The 15,517-nt window shown below is 39.6% G+C and overlaps 1 long non-coding RNA gene across 28 annotated transcripts in view; it reads right to left on the reverse strand.

The window, feature by feature from the left end:
• Positions 1-15,517, reverse strand: part of LOC104913234 (uncharacterized) — a 57,032-nt gene that overhangs the window by 30,271 nt on the left and 11,244 nt on the right. For 24 of the 28 annotated variants that reach the window (XR_014886669.1, XR_014886682.1, XR_014886685.1 and 21 more), the window contains 3 exons: positions 14,199-14,308; positions 11,939-12,038; positions 7,751-7,847 (listed from right to left, as the gene is read on the reverse strand). The exons of 2 other annotated variants lie outside the window; for them this stretch is intronic. This is a non-coding gene — a long non-coding RNA (uncharacterized LOC104913234). The remainder of the gene's footprint in view (positions 1-7,750; positions 7,848-11,938; positions 12,039-14,198; positions 14,309-15,517) is intronic. 2 more of the 28 variants (XR_014886668.1, XR_014886664.1) reach the window with 1 other exon arrangement.

The following is a 15,517-nucleotide window of genomic DNA, read 5'->3' on the forward strand; positions in this document are numbered from 1 at the left end:
GAAAAAAGAAATGCACATCTCTCACCAGGGTCATTCCTTTGCTATATTGCAAGCCCTTACTTCAAATATTAAAAGACTCCAGCTTGTCAAAAGTGTACTGTATTGGGTTGCTACTGGGGAGGTTATACATACATGTATTTATATGTATACAATATTAAATATATATTACAAAGAGGTATGTGTGTGAACACTGGGGAAATGGTATATTATTCCTGGCTTTTCGGGCATTTTACCTGGCACTTTAAAAAAAAAAAAAAAGCAAAAATTAATAGACTGTCAGACACTCAGCATGTAATCTTAAAACAATTGACTCGCGTGGTTAACGTTTGTTAGTCGTATCAGCAAACAAAAACAAATACAGAAATGTCAAACACTAGCACTGCATATAACTCGTTGTAAATCAATAGCCAGAAAAACTCTTGACCTACATGAACAGAAGCACGAAACAAAGAAACCTCAGAATAAAATCCATGGCTGACAGAGCTTAGTACAAGAAAGTTGTGTTTGCAAAAGAAACCCTAGCAACAGTACAGGGTCACTGCTCGGTGCAGGCAGTAGAATTGTGAAGGATTATGCAGAAAATGCAGAAGTGTTCAAACAGACTTTTATTCAGTATTTGGAAAGAAGGATGATTTGCTTTCATTGCTTGAAGATGATGAAATACTTTCCAGTCTATTAGTAACTGAGAAAGATGTTAGAATCTATCAGCAATGAACATTTTTAAATCAGCAGGCTAAGAAGCTCTGCAATAGTTGGCAGAGAAGCTCCCGGGTCCACTAACACTGAATGTTAATAGCAGCAGATCTGTAAATGCCCAACTTATAAAATCTGTTAAATGAGAAGGGAAGCAAAGGGAATCAATGAACCATCAGAGAAAAGAGCAACTCTGGGTCAAAGCAAGGGAGGGTTTTTTCCATTCCATCTATCACTAGGACTGGCAGGGGTAACGCACAGTCCAGTTCTCCTAACGAACTGAAGCCACCACCATCCCTGGGCTCGTTTAACCCAGCGGCTCCGAGGTGCCGAGTTGTCATCTGGCAGTCACACAAACCTAAGTTTTCTTCTTGGGAAGGAAACTCTGACTTCTAGGTTCATTTCAGCAGGAGGTTTCAGACTAACAGCGTCAGAGGAAAACGGCTAACGAGGTGCCATTTCAAGCCCAGCTCCCTGCTACTGCCTGCACATGAGGTCAGATAGCTTCCCAAATGGGATACGTATTTTTTGATGAAGCTCTTCCTTGGGTGCATGTGAAGCAGCTGGCTCATGGCCACAAGATGTCCAACACGAGGGCGCGCAGAAGCAGAAGGAACCAGCCCACAGGACTGCAGTGCTGTGATGCAGCTCTCAGAGCCAGGAGCTCCACCTCTCCCCGCCTGCAGCAGCATCCTCGTGTCTTTGCTGGCTCCAAGCACCCACAGGAGAACAGGCTTGGTTAGCTCCATCTACTTTATAATGAGGGGCACTGAGAAGTGAACTATACCAGCGTATACTCCGCGCTGCTATGTAAGCTCACTCAAATAACTGAATGGGGCTAGAAGGCATTATTAGGAAGAAACCATCCCTGCCTCAGGATGGCTCTAAAATATATTGCACGTGTCCAGCTGTGCACAAGAGGATCTCTTTGGAGCTTATTGATGTTTTCAACGTGCACAAAAAAAGGTGTGGCACTGAACAAAGTAGTGCAAGTCGAATAGTGGAAGCTGTAATTCACTCTGTTTGATCTCCCGTTTAATGTAATGAGGCTTCGCTGGAAAAATAAGAGCAAAAAAAGATTAATCAAAATCCTACGTGAATTTATTTATGGATCACAAAAAATGTTTCTAGAATATCCAAGACATAGTCGAGGGATAAAGTTAGATGAAGTTAGGATTTATCTCGATTACCTAACCTGGCATTAAAATCCTTTCCACTGATCAGCAAACAGAGGGATAAAAAGATTTCAGAGACATTATGTAGGTCTGGAATAATTCCCAGTACGAATTCCTATAAGAAGAGGAATTGTGGGAGGAATACAAATATTAATCAGAAGAAAAGGTTCTAAATTGGGAAACGGTTCTGGCAATGAGACAAAAATCTAAGTCATTAGTGTAACAACCTCTAATCCCTATCAGTGCAGCCAGTCTCATGACAGAGATAGACATGAAATGGCTTTCTCTAGAAATGTTTCAGTTTTGATTAATTCTAACATTCTATGTATGGACGTAACAAATATGTTGTGAAACACATCATGAAAAAACAGAGACATTTGGCTGAACAATCTAAAAGAGAGAAAATGAGAGAAAATTCATTTTCTAGGAAACGGAGGAAGAAATTTTAAAGCTGCTTTCCTCCTAACTCAATGCAAAAAATTCCCCGGTGCCCAACTCCTTACAACAACTTGCCCCAGAAAAGCAGCCTATCTAATTAAGTCCAGAACCATGATACTGTTTTGACCCTGATTTCCATTTGCAACATCCTGACAGGAACCGAAATACCTTATTAATTTTTTTTCTAGGGATAGCAGTTCTGATTTGTAAAAAATGAGTAAATATTTTCTAGGTCAAGAAAAAAAAAAATAAACAACAAGAAATGTTATGAACAGTCCTGCGGTCACAGCATTCAAACAGCGTATCAGGCAGTAAGCTCAAAGTCCTGCCCTGGTGACAAGTGCTCATGTAAAGCTGATCATCCCTATCCAGAGACGGAAGAACATACATATGCATACCAAAGCTCACAGATTACTCAGAGCACTCTCTTTTTTGCATGTAATTACACATCTTTTCCTTTCAGTGGCTGTGCCAGCATAAGAAGCTCCCGTGACAGCCCCACAGTTGTGACAGTACATCGGTTTTGGGACAGAAGAGGGAAGGAACTCCTTACATCACACTGGCACTGGAAGCAGTGCACTTGTAATCATGGTCTTTGTTAGAGGTATGCAATAAAGCAGGAATTTCGTGCTGGAGTGGGAGGCTCGAGTGCTCTTTCACCAGGCTTGTGGATACAAGGCTCCAGCCCTTCTGAGAGAGGATGCTGCATCCTGAATCACCATCAGCAACTCCTACTAAATCTTGCATGTTCTTACAGAAAGCTTCACGTTGAGCAAATGACTTTAAAAAGATCCCTAAATTACTAATTGATTTTACCACACTGCAGCTTAGTATGCTTTACACCAAAGGATACAAAAGTCACCATCAAATTTAGCCCCTTTTAAGGGTTTCCAATTCCCATTTTATTGTAGGCTTCTTATGAAGTGTATTTTAAAGACAGCTGCATTAGATTCCAATCTTGCTTAGTAGTGCTACCAATCTAATTAAGTCACTATTCTCCAAGTTCACACTGTAAATGAGCAATACTGTTTTCCAGAGGACTTCTGAGCTGTGTGGAACCAAGTTCATATGTGTCTAAGCACTCATGTAAGAGCCAGGTGGAAATACCCTGGGGACAGCAGCACAAAATGATGAAAATATATCCAAACAAATTGGAAAATGAAAGCAGGATTGAAAGATGAATGTTTGGAAGCACACCACACAGCTTTATTCTAAACTAAACTTATCTACTGTAGTAGCCATGCTCATATTTTAGCACAACCTAGGTTTTGCCTCCCCATATCAGAAAGCTGGAGATGTTCTCCAGCTTTACTCTCCACAGTCCTGCATATCTTGTTGGCTCCTCCTCTGAGACATCCAATCAACCTGACCATATTCATTCGTTATTGATTGCATTTGGGATCTCATCTGCAACTTCAGTGATGACTGAAAAACCCAAGGAGTCTGGAATGAGCAAGATAAGCTCAGCTGAATGTAGTTGTTAGCAATTCTAGTCTTCAAACACCACAGGAGCACTGCTCTAGTAAAGAACAGAAACAATACCTGAATTCCAGTACTTAAATCTTGAGCCCCAGGTAGGAGTAATTAGCTGCAAGCCCTGGGAAGTACAGTGCTGCTGATGGCTTGCAATATTTCCTTCATTCAGTCAACTCCGAGGTGCCGAAGACCATGAACTATGCACACTGCTTCTTGTTCCCATGTTCTGGACATAACTAGTGGCTAGTTCTATAACTTTCATTAGTCTACCTTAACATTTAAAACTCCTACACTGGATTTCAAGCAGAACCTTCCTTTTCCTCTCCTTCCTCAAAGCCTAGGCTGGGGTATGCCACACTTTCCGTTCCTGAGATCCAAACCGTGGCGTTCAGTGACCTCAGGAAGAGATGCTGATGGGGTGCAGATCATTTTCTCACTCTCTGTTCTGGCCTAGAAAGTGCCCTTATTGTCCTACTTTGCCTCCTTAGCGTCCTTCCCATTTACCTCTACCTGCAATAGGAAGGTCAGGGCCTCCATCGCTTTTGACAGTTGAGTGAGCCCTCGTAATTCCATTTGGCAGGACATTGTCTTCCCATCAGCCTTCCAGAAGTTTTTAATTAATTTATACTTTTTGACCTACACAACAGCCTCTGGCGATAAGTTCTACAATTTAATAAGATGTTATATGAGAATGTATGACTTTTTGTTTTAGACCTGATGCCTAATAATTTTGTGGGACATCCTTTACTTCTATTCTGAAAAATAATAGCTATCTCTTCTTCGCTGTTTCCTATCTAGGTAGGAAGTTTCAACATCTCTGTCCCATGTCTAACTATTTTCTCTGTCCTGATTTGAAAACCATTCTGCCTTTCTCATATACTCTCTGTGGGTGGAATTCAGATTAAAACACTTCGATTTAGTGCTGGAGTTAAGGTATCTACCTCACAGATTGACACCTACAGATAGAAACCTAAATTTAGGTGTCTAGATCTCTGAGCTAAATAACTCCCACCCATCATTTTTAGTTCTGTCTTTTATGAGACAGGATGAACAGAAGTGCACGTATTAATCAATATGTGGGTTTGTCAAACATTTATATAGTGACATAATCTTATAATCATGTTTTTCTTCTCCTTTTTTCTCTTTCAAAATTTTCTGTCATTCAGTTTGAATTTTTGATTGCTGCTGGTCATTACATCAGTGCTTTCAGAGTGCTATCCTACAGTCACTCTATTTCTGAATGATAATAACTTAATGTTCAATCCATAACTGAATAAGTATAATACATGATTGAATATGTATATTCCCAGAGAAACTACTTTGCATTCATTAGCATTGACTTTCACATGCCATTTCTGACAGAGTCACTCACTATCATGAGAACCACCCGCCCTCTTCGCAGAGTTAGATTTGACTCTCTCAGTTAATTTGGCGTCATTCACAAACCTTGCCAACCCATTATTGAAAAGCACAGGTCCTAACTCTTAATAGTTGCGTGACCAAATCATAATGATCCTTTCAGTAAGAACATTGATGTTTTCTCCCAGTTTTTATCCTATTTTTAATCTGTCTTATTTACCTACAAGAGGACACCTTTTTTTTTTTTTTTTATCTCAGCATAACTACTTTAAGAGTCTTTGCAGGAAGACTTATTGACATTTGTTTGGGAGTCCTTACACACTATATCAACTAGATCAGCCTTACCTACAAGCGTGTTGACATCTTCAAAGAGTTCAAATAGATTTATGAGACGTGGTCTCCTTCTGCAAGAACTGTAATGACTTTTTCCAAATAAATCACATTTATGAAACCGTCTACTGGTTCTCTTCTATATTATTGCAGTTTTTACCCACTTATTCAGTTTGGAAGTGAGATCTCCTGATCTATGGTTTTTCACATTAGTCCTGGAGTCCTTTTTCCTCAAGGCTGAAGACACATTTGCCACTTCCCATTCTTCTTGCAGTGTGGTCAACTTAAATGACACTTTTCATGCTACATTTAGCTTTCTCTTAATCTAGTGTTTGAGGTCTTTCAGAACTCTTGATTGAGTATCATCTTATCTTGGTGCCTTCTTACTGTTCGTTTTATTGATTTGTTCCAAAATGTCCTCTACTGAAACTTCATGTAGGGACAATTCCTCATACCCTCCACCGCTTCACCACTAATGCACCCCTTTCCATCCTTCCTCTATTATTTGTTCCATATTCGGGCTTTCCACCTTTCTGCCAAGTTTCTGAGGCATTTATTATATCAATAACTTCCTTTAAAATCAGACATTCTTGTTCACCCCTTTTAGGCTTCAGACTTGCAGCATTCGTATTTCTATATTTTTTATTGATCTAGTTGCCCATTCTTCACAGGGCCTGCTTAGCCTGAACTTTAATTGCTGAGACAATTCTTTGCAATTTCCTTACTCAATATTATTGATTTTAGTTCTTTGCATTTTTCTAAATTACAAGAATTTGCTTATTTATCTTGAAGAGGAGCTGCCATCTTGAACCATGTTTCGCAGCTTAGTTGGTGAGTTTCCACAAATCTCAACTATAAAAATATCTCATTGTTTCGGAATGTTAAAACCTTGCAATCTAGTTTCACATTGATTTATATAGCTTATCTCTCTTGTAAAAGCTACCTCACCAACAACCGAAAATCTGCTTGTCTGGTACTGGGACAATTTATAACACCATGTTCCACTTTCGCAATTTCTTTCCCACTCATTCCTCTGTCATTGGTATCCACATGATTCACAACAACTATTCTCTCTAACACTAAATGTGGATACAGAGATCCAGAAAAGGCCTCTGCGGCACTGCAGAAAAGGAAACTTCCTCACAGATTTTAATAATACGTTTTGGTAACACCTCCCAGGATGAGACTTGCATGATCACTCACTCCTCTTTAACTTCTGATTTTCTCTAATTCTTATATCTTGCCGTGATATGCTTCAGCCTCAGTCAGTTGTCTCCTTTTTATATTTAGATATTTATTTGCTCTTCTGGCACATACGAGTTGCCTCTTTTTATTTCATATTCTTGATTTCTGGATCACATTCTCCAGTTTCTCAAATTCATTGCAAGTTTGACCCTGACTTTCAAAGTACATCTTGGGGCATACACAAATTTTGTGACTGAGTTCTTTGTTAAACCATATAAGCCATTAATTAACATACTGAATAGAATTGGGCCCAGGACACACCCTAGCATCAGTCAAAATAATTTCTCAGTCTGACAGTGCACCATTGCCACCCATATGACATCACATCACACACCTTCTAAATGATGAACCTGAAGCTGTGAACTGTGTCCTGCCTGCCAGGACAATTAATTTGGCCATGATTTCCCTTACTCCTTTCTGAATCCAGATCAGAGTCTGCAGAAAGGATGGCTGCCCACTAGATGGACTATTTCGAGTACACTGGAAGTCCACTTATGGCCTCTGATCATGGCAGTATGTGGATCTATCGGCACATATGTCATAAATCTCATTGCCCCAGGAAGCACTGGCTTTTCTATGCTTTCACAATATAGTTATGTGTTAGAAGGAGGGCTGCAACATATGGTCTCTCCCTTATACAGAAAGAAGGTAAGTGTCTCACCCAGCCAGAAATACTGGGCACACTGATATAGACCATATTTCTTTAGTCTGCTTCCGAGGGAATAATGTGGAACAGTTTCAAAAGCTTTCCTAAAGCAAAATATGTCCCATCTGCTGCCTCCTCTTCATCTACTAGACATTATTTTCTCAAAGAAGGAAATTACAGTGAGATCGCATGATTTATTCTTGGTAAATCTATGGTGTTGTTTTTCTTTTCTTTTTTTTTTTTAAACTTCTATTTGCTTTAAATTGATCATGGCTGTTTCTTTTTTTTTTTTCAGACTAATTTCTGTGAAGAGTGGTCTCTTGTTCCCTGATTTCTATTTTTTCAGCAGTTAACTGTTTGCCCTTTGTATAGTGCTCAGCAATCTCACCTGCCCTTCCAAGAACTTCCAGGACAGTCACTAATGCTTCAGTAATTGCTTCAGCTTCTGTCTTCACCCAGAGCAGTTTGAGGCCAGAGCTTCTGATCTGGAAGAGCAAAGATAGAACAAATACAAGGCACAAAAACAATATGAAAGGACATAAGGGAGTAGGGCCAAGCCCAGATCAGTTGCTCTTATCTCCCCTTTGAGGAGGCTCAGGCTCCTCTCACAATGGGCAGTTTAGAAGAGCACAGCATAGCAAGAAGCTGCCTCCCAGCTGAGGAAAAGCAAGCTGACAGCTTCGGGAGGGCTGTATCTCAAAATACATTCATAGTTAAGAATTTTTGGTCTACTGTGCTGAAGGGAATTTAAATACCAGGAGCAACAGTAGCTGTGGATGTGATGACAGAGATTTGCAGACTTGTAGGCAGAACATGAAGGGGTCTTTTATGAGACACCTATGTGGATGCTAGAAAGTGCTAGGGAGGAGAATGAGGTCCTAATACATGTCACAAATTTTAAAGGGAAATGTAAGTGAAGGATCCTGGAAGGCAAAGTCAAACTGCTGGCTAGAAGATTTAGCCCTAGGGTACTGTTGACAGTTTCTCCAAAACCCTTCCAGTTACACACACAACTCCAATTAGGCAGAGGAGAAGAAGATGCTATCCAGAGGTGACGGTCTCCATCAAAAGTCAAAAGTGAAATCAGACTTTTCACAAGGAAAACGTATATGATGTGTTTAATTAAGTGGGAGCTGGGGGAAATCTGTCATGAGCTAAAGCAAACATTGCTAAGAGTTGGTAAAATAAAAATGCTCTGTGTATCCAGCTAGTTCACAGAAAAAGCTCAGCACAGAGATGAAAACAATTCATAGGTGAAATTGTATTATATCAAGACGACATCAGACTAAGAAGTTAAACAAAGGTACCCCATCCAAGAACTATAAATGTGTATATATAAAGCAAAAGTAATTTTTAAAAAGCTAGATTAACCCAGATAACAAAATCAGATCTTGACACTTGACAGCAAAAAAAGTAAAACGCAATGACAACGCTGATGGTGTACCATAGTACACAGTCACAAGCAATAGAAAAGAGAATATAGGTCATTAGAATGAAATAATTTTTATATATTTTTAAAACATGTAAAGGAATTTACTGAGACTAAAATCTGTACTGGGGAAGAGTATTCTGGCTGTAGTGGCTGAGCTGTAAGGATGTTAGCATATGAGTGGAGTTACCTCATCAGTCACCAGTGACATAAGAGTAAGTGTTTAATGCTGAGAGGGACTAAACATGAGGACCTCTATTATTCATAAATAAATCGAGATAATGGCATGAAGGAATAAAAGGCTGGAGAAGCAATTTACAGAAACACAGTATGACTGCTTTTCAGAACTATTAGATCCTGAACATTCAGGAAGACAGGCTACCCTCTGCTTAAATATTATGCAAGATACGAAAGGAGTATTTTCAAGAAGAGGTAGTCAATGGACCAACAGAGAATATGGGTGGCTCTTACAGAACAGAAAATTGTGTCTTGCGGTGCAATGGTTATGACTTAGGAGGTCTTAATGGACAAGGAGCTAACCATCAACACTCAGGGTAAAAGCAAGATGAAATGGGAGAAGTCATCAGAAATGAGGAATCAGTTCAACCTCTGGGTACAGCACCGCTGAAACTACTAGTATATCTAATTCTGATGTTCACATTTAAAGCTGTTGAAAGATTAGATTGGGGGCAGGAAGGAGCCATAAGAAGTATATGAGAACAACGTGTAACTGAGCAACTTAAACTGTTCAATTGTGGGGTGATTCGATAACTACCTTCACAAGGGGAAAATATCAACCAGCACTTTTTAATCTAGTAGAGACATAGGAAAGACTAAGGGTTGAAAAATGGAAGTGATTCAAACCAGAAATGAAACGCACATTTTTTAACAGTAGTGATGATTAAATTTGGGAGCAAACTACCACCTGAAGTGATGGATTTTGCAACTCTTGACATCTGGAACATATGTTCCTGTGAAAAGTTCAAGTTTTGATAAATAAGAATATCTTTTTCCTTATTAAAAAAAAAAAAACAAAAAACCAAACAATTTTGTCAGAAAATTCCTAGCTGCTATTTGGGTTACCTCTCTCTATTAAAAGAGTAGTAGATGAGCCAGAGACATTGCTCTGCACATTGAAAGTTGGGAAAAAATGATAATTTAAAAGCAGAATGTTGGAATTCCTAGATAAGAAACACGATATTGAAGGAGCTAATTATCACAATGTCTGTAATGAACATTTTGCATCACTAATATTTTAGAATTATTCGAACACATCTTTATAATAATGATCAAAAGGGAATTGCTTGACATAATCTACTTGAACATTCACAAACTTTTTGACAGCCTTTCTCAGGCAAGGCCTATTTCAGAAGAATCCTATATGGCCAGATATTTTGGGTGCTGCATAAAGTCAAACCACAGACTGGCATGCAGAGATTAGAAAAGAGCCAGAACGCTGCCTAATATTACAAACAGGTATTTCACTACAAGATTTAGCTTTTATGTAGAGGTGTTAAGTGACAGTATTCCAACTATAATTTTTATAATTGCAATCAAGGCACCAAGAACTCTTGTGCAAGTACTTTTAATACACTACAGGAATGAAATATGGCACATAAGGCACAGACAACTTGTAGAGCATCATTAAACACACCACAATCATTAACAAATGTGCCAAGGACAGCTAGTACATCTGTACGTAATTCAAGCGGAGGAGTTGGGTTCCACTTTTTTTTTTTTTTCTGAGTAACATACTTCAGAAAATTCCAGCTTATCCTGAATCAATAGAATGTGAAGTACAACTGAAAAAAATACCCTCTCGGGAATTTTCATTGGACTGAGAATTGTGGCACTTCTCAGTAAATGTCAGGCTTATCAGTGTTGTGAGTAAGCATCAGTTAGCTCTCAAACAAGCTGACTCTGTTCATTTTTCTCAGTACTGTATGTAATATTCTCCTGGCAGGGAACAGCTCTTTTAGTAGACTGCAGCACAAATTTGTAAAAGAAGCTTGCCTCAGCTCTGATCCAAAAACTAAAAGAGATCTAGTATATACTATATCACTGCAGAAAGATCTGCTTTTTGACTTAAACCCCAGACTGTTTGAAGTTAAAGGAACGTAAGAAATATCAGTTTTTCCTTCTAGAGAAAAACATAGATTAACTGTAAGAAAACACTCATCTTTATATTTGGTTACCTACTTCAATTTACATCAGTAGCTTCAAGTATGTCTTTGACCTGTGAGTGGTTAACGACATCAATATTTGCAACACATTTTCATCCTTTTATAAGGGTTCTTTGTTCATTTCCACCATGTAAGCTTTTCTCTTTATATTGCTAGATGAGACCTAGCAGCATCTTGGTGAGATCTTCATTAGCATTCAAATAAAAATTCATCGCCTGCTTGTATAGTGGGGGAGATGAGTTCAGTGCTCACTGTTACCATCAGAAGTGTTTACATTCACAGCTATGTTTCATTTTCTTTTGACAGAACATAACAAAGCACAAGAAAGCCTGCACTGGGTCAGATCGAAGGTTCCCCTACTGCAGCGCCTGCTTTTACATACAAATGTCTGGGGAATGAGCTTAAGAACATAACCAGAATACAGTGATGCTTTCTTGGAACATTATTCTGTTTCCCAGCATCCCTTTGGACTTTCTGAACCACTGTCTTTGGGTTTACTATCTAACAGGTTATGCCATAACTTCATTTCTCTCCGCTAACTTTTTCTAATAACCCCAGAACACAAGTAAACTTTGAGCATCCATAATATCCCACAGCAAAGGATTTTGCAGCTTAATTACAAGTTTTGTGAAGAACCATAAGCCAAACTGATTTCAAGTTCTTGCTTTGGAAGAGATACTGAGAGGGCTTCTGAAGTTTGGAGAGGAGGCAACAAGTGGGATATGAGTAAGGCTTATAAAATTGTGGCTGTAGATACAAGAGGTGAACAGTCCAGGCAGATGACTGTCAGTCTGACCCACGAGAGCATTTCTTAAGTTGCTGTAGCTAGATTACCTGCATCTTCAGTAGTCTTTCACTGGATTCCACAGTGGATTTGTGAAGTGTGGTTTCTCACTGGAAAAATGTTCCCTAACAGACAAGATTTTATCCATTTATGCATTTTATTCTTATAATTTTCATTCACTTGCTCAGTACAGACTCCAATGTGACGGTCTGCAGTTCTCCATTTCACTCCTGGGGACCTTCTCAGCAATTGTTGTCACATTAACCATCTTCCATGCCTCCTGCAGGGAGACTGATTTAAGTGACGGGTTACAAACTATAGTAGCTCTATAATTGCATATTTGTTTTCCTTCAGAGCTCTTGAGTGAATACCATATGGTCTTGGCACTTTTTGGCTCTCCATCTTATCAATTAGTCCTAAAATGCATTTTAATGTCACTTAATTTGAGACAGTTCCTTACACTTGTCCCCATAAGTTTGGCTCTCAAGGGAGAATAACCAACCTTAACCACAGCAAACATCAACAAAGCTTTCTTTGCCTTTCAGTGCTTTTCCTCTCTTACAGTAATTCCCAAATCTCTGGAAAAATACCTGATTGTGGTCATTTTAAATATTTCTACTAGCAGTTTTTATTATTCTTTTACCAAGTCTTTCCTTAAGGGTTCCCCTTGCCTGCCCTACAGGTTTAGCTTGCTAGTTTATGGTTTTTGTTGGTGGGTTGTTTCAGTGGGTTTTTTTGTTTGTTTGTTTGTTTTGTTTTTTTTTTTGTAGGTTTTGCTTGTTTGTTTGCTTTGGGTTGCTGTTGTTTTGTATTTCTTTTTAAATACTTTCTTTATTTGCTCAGAACTCCCAGACTTTGAATACTGACTTCCACTCCACAGTTGGAATATTGCCTTTTCTGTCCCCTGCAGAATCATTCCACTTTGTGATATATTGCTCTGAGCTTCGGATAGGGTATTTTCATCTAGTTTCTCATCTTCTGCATGCTTATATCCACTGCTTTTAATTTCCTTTTAAGAAGCTCCTGCATTTTTGAATAGGTCCCATTCATAAGTTAGTTATTACTGTGAAGTAGTTATGGGGGGAATCAAATACCCTTAAGACAATCTGTCATTAACACCTCAGGAAAAAAAAAAAGATAGGTATCAACCCAGGTATTCCAAAAGCAAGCAGGCTTTGGAGGAAAGAGAACACCCCCATCTGGAAAGGAAAGGATGGAGAGCACTGCCACCACACTGCACCCTTGTGGCTTACAGGAATTAATGATTTATATGTCATGGCTAAGCTGTGCTGTTTTTTGGGTGGCTGATAGCAGGCTCATGTGGAAAAAAAACTGGTCTCACAAAACAACAACAACAAAAAAAACCCCACTAACCCAAGAACAAAAACAAAGCAGCTAGCATTGGGCCAGCCTCTGTGGGATGCACTGTGAGCCACACACCCCCATACTTTGCAAACCAGGGCAAGCATGCAGGGGTAACAGGTCTTTGGGTCACCAGCCAATGCTAAGCCAGACTTGGGCATGTCAGCAGCTGGTCAAACTCAGCACCTTTAGGATTCTGGTCCTTCTCAGGATATCAGTGTGTCCAGGTAGGTTTCTGCTCACAGCTGAGGGTGTCCCAGCACAACAGCACCCATCTGCAGCGACAGGCTCCCTCCTCACGCAGACAAGGCGTACAAAGTGTAGTGTAAATGGGAATGCAAGCAGGCAGCTGGCAGCAGCCAGGCAGGCCTGCAGACACACAATAACTCACACAGTGAGGTCTACCAGATGTTTCAGCCTCACAAGGAAGCCACACGCATGTCCTACTGCTGGAATTGTGTTTTGCCTCCTGCCGTGTTGCTCTCCTGCAAGAATGCTGGAACAGGCTGGTTGTTTGAGAGTTACTTTCCCTTCCTAACACTGGTGGTACCACAGGTTTGTGTAGTCAAGCAAATATCAACAGGAAATAAATCACAGCTTGGAGAAGTGCTGTTCTCCACCCTTCCTCCAGCATCACTTGTTTACACTGCTGCGCTGCAATCTGAAAAATGCCATCTATAATGAATACTAACTAGTGGGAGTCTCTCTCAGCAATGTGTTACTAAGCCTGATTGCTGTGCAGTATAATACGCCAGGAGAGAGCGGGGGTTGGCTGCGTGTCTCTGCTCCATGCAGTCACAGAAACTGTCAAATCTAGGTGCCTCTGTGATCTCCAAGCAGCATGCCTCCCTACAACCTTTCCTAGCTACCCATTTATTTTTAAAATGTTACCTTGTTACTGTAGCTCTGTTCTTTCAACCAATTTCATTGTCACTATTATTTCTATTTAAAATTCGTGTACTTTTGCAATTTAATCTTTTTTCCAAGCCAATTCACAGCAATATGTTAACTGCTGCCTTGTAATAGAAGTCACCTAGAGGTAATATTCAAAAGTCCTCACTATTAAGAAATGACTCACCTCTCTGTTACAAAATCTGCACCGAATTGCCTTTCACTCCTGCCCTCGGTAAATTCATGTGTCTCAGCTCCATCACCAAGAACATTTCCAGGCTGGGGGTGAGCGCCTGCCTGTGGAGGGCACACAAAAAACCAAAGGATGCCAGAACGACAGAACACTTTTCACACATCAGTGATTTCTACAGTACTTTGCAGCTCCTCAAGCTATAAGAGCCAGGAAGGAGAAGGGGACCTAGGCTGAAGAAGATGATAAAAAAAGGGACGAAGTAGTAAAGCATCCTAATAGGTCCCCCGCACACCCTTCAAAATTCCTGCTCTCAAAATGGAATGCATCTGTCTATATTATGGGACTCAGAGGATACTTTGCATTTCCCTCCTCTGCCAGTAGGTTACATCTTCCAAACATTGCAAGGCATGGCTATGATAATTCGACACACCAAAATGCGCAGAAAAGAGGTACTGACCACAAGGCTTGTTAATGCATGATTAAGAGTTTGTTGAGGCATGGTTTTTTGCCCTGTAGAATACTGAAATCGGGCAAAACTCAAGTTTCTTAAATCCAGCTAAGGGTTCGTACTGATGCAATGTATGTTCATCGTTTGACTGATATACAGGAGCATTCATATAAATATGCATACACCTCCTGCACGCACAGCACCAAGTGCCCCAGCAGAAGTGCTTTGAGACAAAGCCTAATACTTTGCTTTGGTGAGATCAGACTTAACTGTCAGGTGGCTGTTTTGAACAGGAGATAGGAGAACTCATCACACATGCACTTACAATGAGCTGTGCAAAGGTCATTCTGTTCTGTGAATAAGCCCGTGTCAACACTGAGCATATATTAGAGTTCAGAAAACACTTTGCTGAAGAGATCCAGGCTTTCTGGGTTAAAAGGTTATGAAATTTATTCTAATCTCTATTTCTATTTTCTTAGATCTTCACTACCAATCTATTACAGGGAAAAAAGTCAGAGCAGCTAAATTTAAGGTTTCCCAACTTCTTCTTTTATATGACTCTGATCATATCTCTACAAGACTATTCAGAGTTGTAGGACAAAATGTTCAGAATACTCCCAAGCTAACTTGAAATTTCTTACTCATGTAAAACTGAATTTGCTCCTTAATTTCTCAGACTGAATTTTTTTTGTTGTTGTTAAAATATTCCTTTCACCATTTTCTCAAGAGTCTTTTGTGTCTTTGTGTTTTAGCACAGGTTTTCTCCTGGTAAGAAGTCTATATCATTGCCTTCACAACTGTCCTTAAAGTTCTTACATATTAAAGCAACTTGAATCATTAAAAGTTATATTCTGCAAGTCAAACA

The sequence above is a fragment of the Meleagris gallopavo genome, chromosome 15, assembly GCF_905368555.1.
Source record: "Meleagris gallopavo chromosome 15, MGAL_WU_HG_1.1, whole genome shotgun sequence".
Classification (NCBI taxonomy): Eukaryota; Metazoa; Chordata; class Aves; order Galliformes; family Phasianidae; genus Meleagris; species Meleagris gallopavo.